Raw genomic sequence first — 13732 nt, 5'->3', positions numbered from 1 at the left:
AGAAATGATTCTCAACCACCATCAGAACCTTCCAAGGTATCCAGTCACTTACCCTTGTTTCTCTTCAAATCGTATAAATTCTTTGTCTTTACCAATATCTCAAACACGTTTAAACCCTTAATGGGCTGTTCTTGTGTTGTTGTTGTTGTTGTTGTTGTTGTTGTTGTTGTTGTTGTTGTTGGGAGTACCTACCTGGCCTCTTTGTTTTCAGAATAACTACTCTAAGACTTAATTATTTATAAATAAATATCTAAGCCATAAGCTTTGGCTCACTCCCCAAATAACTCATCACTTACCTAAACCTGTTTTTTAGTCTGTGTCTGCTACATGGTTGGTTATTGGTCCTCAGTTTCACCTGTCTGACTTCCTCAGAGTTGGTTGAATCTCCCGCTCTTGACTCTTTCCCAGAATCCCTAGCTCTCTCTGCCGGGTGTCCCACCTCTGCCTCAGCTCATTGGTCATCAGCTTTTTATTGACAGGCACTTCCACACAGTGCACAAGAGATTGTCTCTATCAAGAATGGGAGTGTTTCCCCCAGACAAGGTTTCTCTGTGTAGCCCTGGCTGTCCTGGAACTCACTCTGTAGACCAGGCTGGCCTTGAACTCAGAGATCCACCTGCTTCTGCCTCCCGAGTTGTTAGAATTAAAGGTGTATGCCACTACCACCCGACCTAGTTTTTGGTTTTTATTTTGCCAAACGCCACATTTACAGAAGACAGTGCCCAAAGTCAATGAAGCCCACATCATTTGTGAGTTCTTTCTGGCCAGTTCCATTTTTCAAAGTTTGTAAAAAAAAAAAAAAAAAAAAAAAGCTACCCCAAAATCTTACCCAATAGAGAGGATGTGAGTGTGTTCTGTTTCTGAATACAGTGCACTTTTTGGATGTCTGTACCTCTGCGGAAGCACAAACAGTGGTGACAGGAGAGTCGCATAGACTGAGCTGGCTGTCCACCCACTGCTATCTTGGGGGTTTGTATGAGGTTAGCTAGTCCTTGGCTAGAGCACATCTTGAAATCTGGGGTTCCTTACTGAACTTCTGATCAACATCTGCCTCCCCTACAGACATATAATTTTTTAAAAATAATATATATATATATATATATATATATATATATATATATATATGAAGTAAATTACAGGTGTAAAACAGCGGCTGTCTTTAGCTAGGAGCCTGCTCCTGGGGCCATCTTAGCAATCTTAATCATGCGAGGATGTATAAAATAAATAAACATCATGGGAGGAGAGGCCTGAATCCACGCCACCATCTAAATCTCTAAGGGAAAATACTGTAAAAATACACAGCTGAGGGCCTGGGGAGGAGACTCAGTGGATAAAAGGCTTTGCTACTTTAAGCCCGAGGACCTGAGATCAGATCCAACAGCCTTGCACACGTGCCTATAGGCTAAGCCCAGGAGAGAGGGGCAGGAGGGCGGCTGGGGCTCTAGGCAGTGTGTGAACTCCACATTCATTGAGAGACCCTGTCTCAAAAACTGTGGTAGAGAGCAATAAGGGAACATAACAGATATCAAACTCTGACCTACACATGCGTGCACGCTTGCTCAGACAGAGATACAGACACACACTCACACATACACACACACACACACACACACTCACTCACACAAATAAAGACCCCACAGGATACTCTCCATCTTTTACAGCACATTATTTATCTATACAGGAACAGATTATTTTCATACACTTAAAACAATATATAATAAGAGACTATATGAAAACCTACAAATTATACATAAATGAGGTTTTCAAGAATGTAACACAGTACCAACATTGATATGAGTCTCTGTGTGAAAAATACAGTTATTGTTCATAGAAGTGTGTAGATTATGGAGTTTTATACTAACATGTATATAATTTATACTTTTATATTATTTCAAAACATCTTAGTGAGACTTTGAAAATCCACTTATAATTTCTAGTATAATAAGACAAGTATCAGAACGCTTTATTTAAATAAAAGGTCCTGCAGCCTCTTAATAACTTTTCTAGGCTCTAAAGAGGTCTTAAACCAAAAGGATTAAGAACTATTTTAGGAGTTTAATCAATCACTTGCTAAACTGTTGTTATTTATCATTCATTCTTCAAGCAAAATTACAGGTTTGTGGATATTAATTCAGCATTATCTACTATGGCTAAGAGACACCATCTAGATATCTAACATCAGGGAAAGACTCAACTATAATTGCCCTCTGGGTTTGAGGAGATGGCTCAATCAGTGAAGAGCTTGGTGTACAAGCATGAGCGATCACAGCCCATATCAAAGGTTGGCTACAGCAGCATATGCCCATAACCCCAGCATTGGGAGAGGAGAGACAGGAGGATGCCGGGGACTCACTGGCCAGCCAGTCTAGCTATCTGGTGAGCTCAAAGTTGACTGAGAGATATCGTCTCAAAAAATGAGGTAATGATCAATAGAGGAAGACCTGGTGTTGCCCTCTGGTCTTCCCATGCACACATATACATATACATGCACATATATGCATACATGCACCTGTACCCACACATATGCATGCACATAAATGCATACATGCACCTGTACCCACACATACGCATGCACATATATGCATACATGCACCTGTACCCACACATATGCATGCACATATATGCATACATGCACCTGTACCCACACATATGCACGCACATATTTGCATACATGCACCTGTACCCACACATATGCACGTACATATATGCATACATGCACCTGTACCCACACATATGCATGCACATAAATGCATACATGCACCTGTACCCACACATATGCATGTATATATTTGCATACATGCACCTGTACCCCCACATATGCATGCACATATGTGCATACATGCACCTGTACCCACACATATGCATGCACATATTTGCATACATGCACCTGTACCCCCACATATGCATGCTCATATATGCATACATGCACCTGTACCCACAAAAATAAACAGGCATCATCTGTTAGCCTACTGGAATTAGATATACTAATATTATAGTGCCTCAGAAAAAGTAAGACGAAGCACAACTGAGAGAAACACCTGACATTGACCTATGACCTCCACAAGCATGTGAGCACATGTATGTGCAGGCATGCACAGGACTGTACAGCAAAATGTTAAATGAAAAGTCCCCAATCCACAGCACCATTGGATTGTGAAGCGTGCAATGTGTGCGAAAGCTTAATATGTAAAACTGAAAGCAGCCGGCAGCTTCTGCCTTCTGTCAGGCGACGAGACCCAGGTGGTTTCTTCTTATTGACCTGTCGGCCATTGCTGTTCATCTATGTGTTCTTTAAGGCAGTCTTTTTAAGCCTGAGCTCCCAGGTCTCTTGCAGTAAGGAGAAGGGCTCATTGTCCTTCTTCATTTAACAAGCCAAAGGGCTTCCCTTCCTTTGAAAAGCTGACTTCCTCTCCCAGACCTCAACAAAAGTGACTGTCTCCAGGGCCTCTGGGAACAGCCTCTGACAAATGGCAGATCTGTACCAATGCGCAGCTGTCCTGGCGGCAGACACAGTCACTGAGGAGAACCAGTTCTACAGAGAAAGAGCCCAGGCCTTCAGTCTGTCCAGCCCCAGACAAGGGAGCTTTTGGAATAAGCAAAACTAGGTCTCCGGCCCGGGGCCCCTTGTTACCTGCTCTGACCCTGACACTCCGCAGGTTCGTGCTTGCTGCATGGCTGTGCTCGTGAACTTCACACTGCTTCTGAGGATGGGAAGGGCAAACATTGCAGAAGGATGGTTTCTACTTCCAAGCATTGTCTCTCTTCCCTCCACTAACTACATGGGTCCTATGAACATTTCCCTAAAGAACATTAGGCTAATTCCACCTCTAAACTCCAAAGGAACCATGGTTTTATTATGTTACAGACTCCTGGGCTGGACATCAGGGGTTAAAGAAATGTGCTCAATAAACAAGGATATGGTTTTTAGTCAATCTATGGCTATTAGGAAGATGGGTGGGGGGCTGGTGTTATATTCATTTGTAGTGTGGAGGACGGTCTGCTATGTAAGAGCCAGCCCACTCTCTTACAATCTCCCCACCTGACTTTGAAGCAGATGATGCAAATGAATTACAACAAGACCAATAAAAGGTTATTCAGACACTAGCCGCTTCTGTAACAGGGTGGGGATGAGGATTGAAAGTGAGACCCCTGGAAGATTCCAGGGAGAGGCATCCTAGAGGCTAGCCAGAATGGGATGGCGTAGAAGAACCGGCGGCCTTGACCCTTGACCTTTGTGTGTACGTGTGTGCACATGTCTGTGCACAGGCCAGGGGTTGATGTTGGATGTCTGGGTGTCTTCCTCATCTCCCTCCACCTTACTTTAAAATTTTTAAATCTGATTTTCGTATGTTTTACGTGCGCAGATGTTTTGACTTTGTGTATCTCTCTCTGTACACCACATTCATCCCTGGTGCCCACAGATGCCAAAATAAGAGTGTCAGATGCCAGGAAGTGGAGCTACACGTGACAGTGAGCCATAATGCAGGTGCTGGGAACCAAAACCAGGTCCTCTGGAAGAGAGCTCTTAACCACTGACCCATCTCTCCAGCCCCTCCATTTTACTCTCATTGAACCTGAAGCTCACCAACTGGCTAGGCTGGTTGGCTAGCAAGCCCAAGGACCCTCCTGTGTCTGCCTCCCTGCCACTAAGGTGATAGAAGCAGGCACACACGTGTCTTATACATGGTCCTGAGGATTTGTACTCAGGTCTTCTCGTAGGGCAAACACTCTACCCTTTGCCGACCACACCATATCCCCAGTCCCTTCACGTGACCTGTGACAGCTAAAACTTGTCTTCTCAAATTCAGAAATTGTAAAACCCAAATGAAAAGGACCTCACCGATCCGTGGAGAACTGCAGACGCACCCCAAATCACTCACGAGAAACACAACTTGATGCAAATTGCAAGAGGTTTACTGGCTAGCCAGGGCTGTCTTTCCTTCAAGCCCGCTCAGGGGCAGCGGAATTCAGCAGCAGAACAAAAGAAGTTTACAGCTTTTAAGGGGGCATCTACAAACCAGGTGGGGGTGGAGTTAGGGAAGAGGGAAGGCTGAGAGTGGAGTTAGGGAAGGGGGAAGGAGGGAGAACAGGTCACTAGGTCATGGATACATTTGATCTCAAATTCCTAAGATGCATGGTGTGTCACTTTATAATTGGCTATTTTGAAGTAGTTTCACACTATATATCATGAGCTCCAGTTCAAGGGGGTCAGGCTTATCTCAAACTTTTAGCATCCTGGCACCAACTGTCTCAGGGCTGTTAGTTCAAAGCCCTGCCAAGCTAATCTCGGGCCCATAGCATCCTGACACCATGAATCTTAAGATTTGTTTAGTTAGGGCCATCTGTTCAAATGGTCAGCTAATTTCCTGGGACTGAGGCAACACAGTGTTTGACTTACAGGTTTTTATGTCTTTGCTTTAAAAGTAGGGTTCAGGGGATCAACTTATGATTTTTCTATCTTTCAAAATCTCCCCTTCCTTTCTCCAGTGGCAGGTAACGGAGGATGTGATTGGAAGATAAGCGCTCTGATCCCGTCATCCCCCACTCCCTCCCGACACATACATTAAATACAATAGACTTTGCTCCAGCCTTGTGGAAAACTGTTCTCCCCACCTCCCCATTCCCTGCCAGGCGATTCCTGCCAATACTTGGGGTTCCTTAAAGATGTCTTTTGAAAAGGAAAAAGAGAGAGAGAAGAAGATAGTGACTAGCTATAGTCACAATGAAAAGTTATAATTTTCCTTGGCAGCCAAAATGGCCTCCTTCCTGACACCATCTTTGATAAAGCTGAGCCTCCGGGGTTTCTTTGGCCTTGGCCTCTTTAACGCTCCCAGCCAGATGCAGGGATATTTTTCCATTCACATGACACGGGGTTAAGGCGGAAGAAAAGACGAGCTGTTCCCCGTTAGCAAATCTTTCCACCCCTTGATAGAATCTGCAGACCATTTGTGCAGCTGGCAGCGAATAAAGCAGCTGGGGTCGGGGCTACAAGCTTCGGGAAGCTTGGGCGCTTTTTCCATCTGGAATCCCGAGGCTGTCGGAGGCAGGGCCAATTGGAACCACGTTCTGTTTTGGGAGACAAAGCTTCCCTTGAAACTGACCGTGCCAATAAGAATATGAGGTTTGCCGGTACCCACAGCCAAGAGATAGTAGACTGAGATTTGGCTGGGAAATGCCATGGGCACGTGGCTCTGACGATGGGGAACTGAGCCCCGATTGTAACTTCTCAAAGGGCTTCCTTGATTTGATGAAAAAAAAAGAGAGAGAGAGAGAGAGACTTTAGAACTTTAAATTCAAGCGGGGGCATTGGAAAAACAGTTCGCAGCCAACCAATCTCCATCTCTCTTGCTGTCATCTCTCAGCTTGAGAGCAAACCTGCTACCAGAGCACAGGAGCACCGGAGCAAGGCTGGGACTCAAGTTACCGCGGAAAAATTTGTAAACGCTGAGTGTCCCTGTCGACACAACAAATGAGCATCCTCTACGATGCACCCAGCCAAATTCCGAGGTCTAATTAGAGACAGCGAACAATGATTTAATATAGATCCGTGTTTGCTTACAACTCCCGGCATCCAATTAGAGGTTTGGGGAGCAGATTTCCTGAGCACTGGAGATGAAAGCCATCTGTCACTGCCTGCTTCCCTAAGTCCACCCTTCCAGGAAAGCCCTCTGTGTCACCTAATAGAGCCAAAGAGAAACACCTCCTCCGCCTGGTCTCAAAGCCAGTCAGTCTTCTAACCTGAAATCAACGAACAAACGCAGGCCCCAGACCAGCTCAGCATCAGATCTGATTTTTAATTTTTTTCTCCCATAAAATGAGGTTGTTGGATGTGGCCTGGTGACTTTCAAACTTGTTAAGACAGTGGACACTGTCCCCGTGAGGAAAACTTTACAAGAGGACTCAATTTCTAAATATATCTATGTCACCGGGAAGAAATGTAGTGAGCGTCCCATCAGTCCGACAGCTGGAGGCAAAGAGCTTAGCTCTCCATGTCTTAAATTCCCAAGTAGATTATCAGGCCCTGTGTGCTGAATCACTGCCTAAATCACTGCCTGCGAGTATTAAGTGCACCGTAAATGTGGCGTAGGGAGGAGACTCGTGTAACATTGAAGCACATCCTTCCAGGTTATCCAGTTGTGATGCTAAGAGCGCTCTGGGGCTTTTGTTGCCTTTGAGCTGCTTTATGTATCAGTACCTGGAGAGAACCCATCTTTATTTCCAAGGCTTACGGATCAGTTCTGTCCTGTGGAGGTTCAACTGACTCCTTTTCCATCCCACAAGAGAATCATTTTCTTCTGTTGGTTCCAATTTACACTGGTTCAACTTATGATTTTAATTTTTAGATAGGGTAGCCCAGGCTACCCAAGCCTGGCCGGGGTAGCCTCAAACTATGTATGACGAAGTATGACCTCAAACTTCTGATTCTCCTACCTCCCAAGTACTAGAATTAGAGTTGTACAACACCACACCTGCCTTATTGTGGGGCAGTGGTCAGTGAGAGGAAGGCTGGTAAGGTCGAGCTAAGGCTTGAAGCCCTGAGGACCCTGAAGGAAGGGTAGGAGTTTTGCCTGCTCCGGGCACCAGGCCCCTGCCACGTCCCGCTCCCCCCTTAGAGAGAATTGTGGCCATCAGTCACGTAGGGGCAGCGCCCCCTAGCCCTTCCTTATGTAGATGAGGCATCCCTAACATCTCAGACCAAGCCAATAGGAAGCACTTACTGTGAGACTCCAACCCACCCCAAAACTGTATATAAGATCACAGTGTGAGAATTACTCCGTCCATCGTCCATTGTCTGAGAGCTGTAACGTTACCTAGGAAGAGAAGTGCTCTCCGGGAGCTTTCGCCACCAGAAGCTCCTCTGCACTCCACTCGCTGGCTAGCCAGCACCCCCTCAGCCCCCACCCCACTCCCCTGTCGGCGGCTCAGCCTGACTCTGCTCTGTGCAGCCAGTGCACCCTGTTCATGACCTTTCTCCTTCGCTTGAACCCTTCCACCTGGCCAGGCCAAAGATCTCTATGGATAGCCTCCAGTACACAGACCAGCTAGCAGCTTATGGAGTGCTCGGGGAGTGAAATCCCCAGATGTGGGCATGCTAGTTGGGACCCAAACTCAGGGCAAGCATTCTACTAGCTGAGATACACTCCCAGCTTCTAAACTTCAGAATTTTTTATTTCACCAATGGTGTGACAGACACACGAGCTCACTAGAAACCATGCTTCAAATTTTGAATTGTTGTCTTTTCTTAAGCTTGCCATTATGCAGTAAGGTGATTTCCCATGATGCTAGGCGGCAGCAGCGAGCTGCAGCCTTGTGGTCAGATGCGAGACTGTGGTACTCTGTGCTGTGTATTATTTGGAGAGTATGCATCCTGCTTAGCTTTTATTTTCAATTTAACACAACCCAGAGTCAGCTGATATCGTAGTTACTTTTCTATTGCTGTGAAGCGATACCATGACCAAGGTAGACTGACAGAAGAAAGGGTTTATTGGGCTTACAGTTCCAGAGAATAAGTTCAGGACCATCACGGTGGGGAGCATGGCAGCAAGCAGGAAGGCCTGGCACCAGAGAAATAGCTGCTGGCTTACATCCTTGTTTGCAGGTAGGAGGTAGAAAGAGATGGAGAGGGAGAAAGAGAGAGCTTGCATGCTCAAGAGAGAGTACTAATTTTGAAACCTCAAAGCCCACCTTCTCAACAAAGTCACACTTCTATTCCTTCCCAAACAGTTCCACCAGCTGGGGACCACACATTCAAACAGGTGAGCCTGGGAAGGAGGGCAGTGTTCTCGTTCAAACCTCCATACCTGGGATGATGGAAACTCGATTGTAGAATTGTCTCCGCCAGATTGGCCTGTGGGCATGTGTACGGGTCATTTTCTTAAATGCTAATTTATGTAGAAGCGCCCAGCCCACTACGGGCAGTGGGTATTATGCCTGGGTAGGTGTGGCTGAAGGTGGATTAAACCCACCATCAGGCTACTTCTGCATGGAAAGGAAGTTGGCAGTAACACAGAAATAAAAGGGAAAGCTGCTGCTAAGAAGATGCACAAGGAGAGTGGTGCTCATATCAACTTCCCAGAAGGGAGTTGTCCCGAGGGAATTATCGCTTTGGCTGGACAGACTAATGCCATCCTCAAAGCCTTTGCTACCACCATTGACAACTGGGAGAGGACATAAGCAGAGTTGTCAGGAGACCCCCAGTTACCTTACAGCTGGTGGTCCTTCCTAGTCAGTGTAGCTCTCTTATTGGAAAAGTTGGTTGCAGGGTCAAGGAAATGGCAGTCCAGGGCTTCAGGTCTAGGTGGCAGGGGATATGCTCCCCAACTCTACTGAACGAGAAATCATTATTGGTGGCATTCTGCAATACATCAGTGAGTATGTCAAACAGATCTGCATGGTCATATTGGAGACTCTCCCAGTATCCCTCCCCCACTCCAGGGGATGACCATCTCCATATGGGCCCAAGCCCTCCCTCAAGTTCTCCATTCATCTTTGTGTATGGTCAGGACAGACAGTGACAGTTTGAGCTTTCCCTACACCACCCTGTCCATGTGTCTCAACCCTGACCTGGAGGAAGCCATCTCTAGAGGCCTATACCATTCAAGGACAGCATGCCATTCCACACCCGGATATGACCAAGCTGCTGCAGTAGACAATGCTATAGTCTCATTTTCCCATGACCCATGGCAACACTTTATTCAGTGGCATTGAATCCTGCCCTCCAGAGGTGAAAGGCTATTGGGCAGGTTTGGATGTCTCTGTTCAAACTACTTCTCGTGAGTTCACCAATTCCAAATGATTTGATTGGCTACATAATTGGTTGCCAGGTTACCAAAATCAATGAGATCCATCAGATGTCTGGGTCAAAGATCAAAACTGAAGACCCAAAATGGAAGGACAGGAAGGTTTCCATTGCTGGATCTGCTGCCAGCATGAGCCTGGCTCAATGTCTAGTCAGGCTTTCCTCAGAGACAGGTGGCATGCAAAACAGCGAGAACAGTGCAGATTCATCCATGGTCCCTTTCTGGTGTTTACCACCACCCATGATCCATCTGTATAGTTTCTGAACACTCAGCGATTCAAGGGTTTAAGTTGTTTGTAAATTTTCAGTTTCCAGACACTTTGTCATCTACCTATGATATTTTAATTAAAGTGTTTAAATTCCTTCCTCAAAAAGAAAAGAAAAAAGATAACACAGCTTACCAAGAGTAAGACATTTTGAGGGGAAGTGATGGGGCCAACAGGACAGTAGATAGAGTCCCCTAAGGTGAAAGGTCAAGAGGAAGAGGAGTGACTCCAGCCTAAGGGGGAGGTCTGAGGCTCATGGCAGGAGCTAAGAGTTGAAATAGGAAAGCCACTAATAGGGCAACCCTAGTTGGGGCAACGTGGATAGAAACTGGTGTTCTGGTCTCTTCTCTTCCCTGCCAAACCCAGGCAGAACCAGGGTACTAACGAGAATTGATATACTCAGTGGTTTCAGCCTCTAGGGAACAGGGCAGGAGACATCACCGTCTTCAAGACAGACATGGGTAGCTTTCAGGTAAGAATCAAACCTTCCCAACTCATGTGACTCTATTCTACTATTTTCGTGAAACCAACCCTGGGATTCTGGAAGATGCTCACCCTGGGAGATAAGAACTAGTTCATCCCAGGAAGCTGACACGCCATTTCTTCTATTGGAAAAGAAGCATCCAAAAGCACTTTACACCAGAATTCTTTGAGGCCCCCAGATGGAAATCCTCACTCAGCTGCCTTGCCAGTCCTGGTCCTCACCAGCCACTTACTGCTGCGTTCTTTTCTCTCCTGCGCCTGCGCAGGGAGAGAAAGCCAAGGCTCTGAGGACCCAGGGACTCTCCTTGTTGTAGCCAAAGAAAGCCCAGCCTGGGTTTCCCAACAGTCTTCTCTGGCAACTGAGGCAGCTTCTGACAGAAAGGAACGCATTGGGATGCAGTGGTGTGCAGAGCCTGAACCACCCTGGGGACTTCCTCCCCCCTGGAGTTCAGTGGAGGAACGAGGCATTATTAGTCTTCCTATTTTCCCTATGCAGATGCAAAATCCAGAGTGCCAGGGCTGGAAAGGGTCCCAGAAATGATCTCATCTGTTCTTCCTTAAGGGATTAGGTCATTGGAGGGAGGTCAGCCAGTGGCTGGGATTGGAGCTCGTCTGAGCCAGGGGTCCTGCTTTCCTCGTTCTCCTGCCCACTCGTTTATTCTCCAACAGTCTTTTTCAGAACACCGGGCATGGTGCCACATGACAAGTGCTGGGAGTGAGGTCACTTCTTTGTGTTAAATTCCCTGTTTTTGCTTTCTGTACCTTTTAAGCAGATGTTGGGCTCCACTGTCTGTCCTCTATCCTGCAAGAGTTCCTAGCTTCCAAGCCTTGGGGTCCACACACATGTGAAGAGTGGAGAAGCAAGAGGAGAGAGAGAGAGAGAGAGAGAGAGAGAGAGAGAGAGAGAGAGAGAGAGAGAGAAAATCATCTTGGAAAGATTAATAATCTAGTCAAAGAAATCCTAGGTTGGAATTGGAAAAGAGAGGGTGGGAACAAAGAAAGAAGGAAAGAAAGAGGGAGGGAAGGGAGGGAGGATGGGAAGGAGGGATGGAGGGAGGGAAGAAAAGAGTGGTACCAGAATAGACTGTATCCTGCTCTGGGGCAAAGTTCCAGGATGCCCACAACAGACCTCTGGATGCCTGTGTGTCTGGGACCCTCCTGGGCTTAGAGGACAGAGTGGCCTCCATAACTGTCCAGGGCTATAGGGAAAAAGACCAAAGGACACATAAGGAGTGGCCAATAACAAATAATCAACACTCTGATGCTGCGAGGGTCTTGGTACCATTCAGACAATGAAACTGTATTGCACTGGTACTGCAGACACCAGAGCTGAGGAGACAGCACCTCTGAAACTGGAGAAAGAGGATAGAGCAGCTGTTCCCAACCTGTGGGTCACAACCCCATTGAGGGGAGAATGACCCTTTACAGGGACTGCATGTCAGACATCCTGCATATCAGATATTTATATTGTGATCCGTTACAGTTATGAAGTAACAACAAAAATAGTTTTACTGATGGGGTCACCACAACATGAGGAACTGTATTGAAAGGTCACACCATTAGGAAGGTGGAGAATCGCTAGGTAGAGAGAGATACCCCTCTCCTCTGCTGGTCTGCTCTGAGAACCGATACTAGAGGAAAGAGGACACCCAGCCTTGCAAAGAATTCCAGTCTGAACAAAAAGAAAGAAAAGGTTTGGTCCTTAACAAAAGGTGATCTGGAGCTGTGGATGAAAGAGTGAGTGAGAGATGCTTTGGAGAAGAGTTACCACCTTCTCTGTGGACAGGCAGTTTGTTTTGTTTTGTTTTGTTTGTTTTTGTTTTGTTTTGTTTTTGTTTTTCGAGACAGGGTTTCTCTGTATAGCCTTGGCTGTCCTGGAACTCACTCTGTAGACCAGGCTGGCCTCGAACTCAGAAATCCGCCTGCCTCTGCCTCCCAAGTGCTGGGATTAAAGACATGCGCCACCACCACCACCGCCCAGCCGGCCATGCAGTTCTCTGAGGGATTTACAAACTGCTTCTTTTCTGCCGCTGAGGGAGGACTCTCGAATGTGAGAGTTTTTAATCTCCATTTACAGAAAGAGGCAGAGCTGAGATGCCCTGCTTGCATCTGTTGTTCTTAGCTCAAAATGGTCCTGATGCCAAAGTGGCAGATTGGAAGAGAGCATACTCTGACACCCTTGCCCAGGAACAGGTTGGTCCAAAGGGTAACATGGTAGGCTGAGTCTGTCCTGGGAATCAGGGAGGGGGCCAAGGGAGGGAGGGAAGCCTGTGCATCCTCCCTCCCCCTCCCCCTCCCCCAGATTATTGACAGGACTGGGTATGATCTTGTGTGATCTTGTAGCTGTTTCCTGTCTCTCTATTTGCTGCCAGCCAGGTTGCAGGTCACAATCTTCCCTGCAGCTAATTAAGAGGACCAGAGCTTTAAAGTAAAGGAAGAGGGCCTAGAAGAGAGGAAAACAAGAGTGGAGCAAGCCCACAGACTGGCAGACAATGCAGACAGGAGGAGACAGAGGAAGTGAGTCACTAGTTAAGACTTTGTGGTGTCTGGGGCCTCTCATCCTTTAGGCCCTGAACTCTCACCTGGGGCCTGCCATCCGGGGCTTGGGAGGCCATTTGCTGTCTCTCTTCCTTGCAGCTCTGGAAATTTATACCTCCAATATTGGAAACCTCCAAGTGAAGTACCCTGAGATACCAGAATGCACTTGCTGAAGACAATGCTCAGCCTTTAGCTCTGAGGCGCCCCAACCCTGCCCTGGCACACCAGCTGAGGGACACCAGAGGCAGCTCTTTCCCAAAGTCTGCTGAAGATAAACCTTAAAACCAACCACGGAGTGCTCGCTTCAGCAGCACATATACTAAAAGTGGAACAATACGGAGAAGATTAGCATGGCCCCTGTGCAAGGATGAACGCAGTTCATGAAGTGTTCCATATTTAAACAACAACAACAACAACAAAACCCACAGAGTCAGGGACGATAGTAAATGCCTTCAGTTCTAACACTGGGGAGGCAGAGGCAAGTGGATCTCTGCAAGTTTGAGGCCAGCCTGGTTTACATAATGAGTTCTAGACAACCAGAGATGGCAAGACCTCATCTCACAAAAACAACAAGTGTGTGTGTGTGTGTGTGTGTGTGTGTGTGTGTGTGTGTGCGTGCGCACGCGCGTGCGAGCGTATGTTTATG

The 13732-nt window shown here is 46.8% G+C and overlaps 1 non-coding gene and 1 pseudogene across 1 annotated transcript; both read left to right on the top strand.

Moving 5' to 3' along the window:
• The first annotated feature begins 8279 nt into the window (after positions 1-8279).
• Positions 8280-9442, top strand: LOC143436581 (poly(rC)-binding protein 2-like; annotated as a pseudogene).
• A 3939-nt stretch (positions 9443-13381) lies between these two features.
• LOC143437190 (U6 spliceosomal RNA) lies at positions 13382-13486 on the top strand. Its single transcript, XR_013106805.1, has one exon. It is a non-coding gene; the product is annotated as a U6 spliceosomal RNA (small nuclear RNA).
• The last annotated feature ends 246 nt before the right edge of the window (positions 13487-13732 follow it).

This window comes from Arvicanthis niloticus, chromosome 23 (genome assembly GCF_011762505.2).
Source record: "Arvicanthis niloticus isolate mArvNil1 chromosome 23, mArvNil1.pat.X, whole genome shotgun sequence".
Lineage (NCBI taxonomy): Eukaryota > Metazoa > Chordata > Mammalia > Rodentia > Muridae > Arvicanthis > Arvicanthis niloticus.
Note: the sequence above shows the minus strand (reverse complement) of the source record. Positions and strands in the feature narration are given on the sequence as shown.